The following is a 908-nucleotide window of genomic DNA, read 5'->3' as shown; positions in this document are numbered from 1 at the left end:
CATTAACTGTAGAACTCTGTGCTGAGAGTACACGAGGCGAGCACGTTGCGCGACGCACAAACAGACCTACTTCGGTGGCCAACGATTATCTGATAACCGCACCAATACCATCCAAAATACATTATCGGGGATAAGAACGATAGCAGATAGGAGCGACCGCGACTGCCGAGCGCCCGCCCCGCGCCCTGCCTGCTTTGCGCCACATACACACATATTATTACTATTAGAAGCTACTGGCCTACTGATAATTAGTTATATACATTTTGGAAACAACCTATACGCTGCCGTCGCGATTAAAGTACTAAATTTAATTTAAAGTACTGATAATAGCTATGGAGTGTTCTCTTTAGTTACACGTCAAATGGAATACTAATTGAACGCAATTGAATTATCTCACCGCTCTTTCACTTTGACTTGACTCAATTGCTACGAGGAAGAATTAGTCAGTAATCAGTGTATTCTTCGAGAAAACAAATAGTTTATTATTCCGTAGACTAAACGACTAACTGATTTTGTCCAGTTAAGTGGCATTCGATTCGTACGCTTCGCCGAAGTGATTTCTTAATTTATCAACTATTTTCTTATTTGTTTTATTTTATTTATAACTAAGTAATGCTCGATACGTGCGTGCATTTATGTATTACAGCTTAGCGACCGGAGCAGCAGAACCGAGTTGTAACCGAGTAAGTATAAATAAGAATTACGAGTTAATCACTGTTTTCTTATCTAATATATCTATACTAATTTCTAAGCCGTTGGTAGCTTGTAAGCTGATTTTTCGGTTACCCTTATTGTTTGTATTCGCGATATCTTTGCTATTGGTGGCAAAAGACGGACAGTTTGAATAATAGTCGTTTCATAAGGAGTGTATTTAGTCGGCGGCGAGGGCGACGGCGAGGGCGGCGGCC

The 908-nt window shown here is 40.6% G+C and overlaps 1 long non-coding RNA gene across 1 annotated transcript in view; it reads right to left on the bottom strand.

Moving 5' to 3' along the window:
• The window catches only part of LOC106108191, a 9718-nt gene that overhangs the window by 2666 nt on the left and 6144 nt on the right, over nucleotides 1–908 (bottom strand). The gene's annotated exons all lie outside the window — the stretch shown is intronic.

This window comes from Papilio polytes, unplaced genomic scaffold (genome assembly GCF_000836215.1).
Source record: "Papilio polytes unplaced genomic scaffold, Ppol_1.0 DF821734.1, whole genome shotgun sequence".
Classification (NCBI taxonomy): Eukaryota; Metazoa; Arthropoda; class Insecta; order Lepidoptera; family Papilionidae; genus Papilio; species Papilio polytes.
This window is presented reverse-complemented; position numbering and strand designations above follow the sequence as displayed.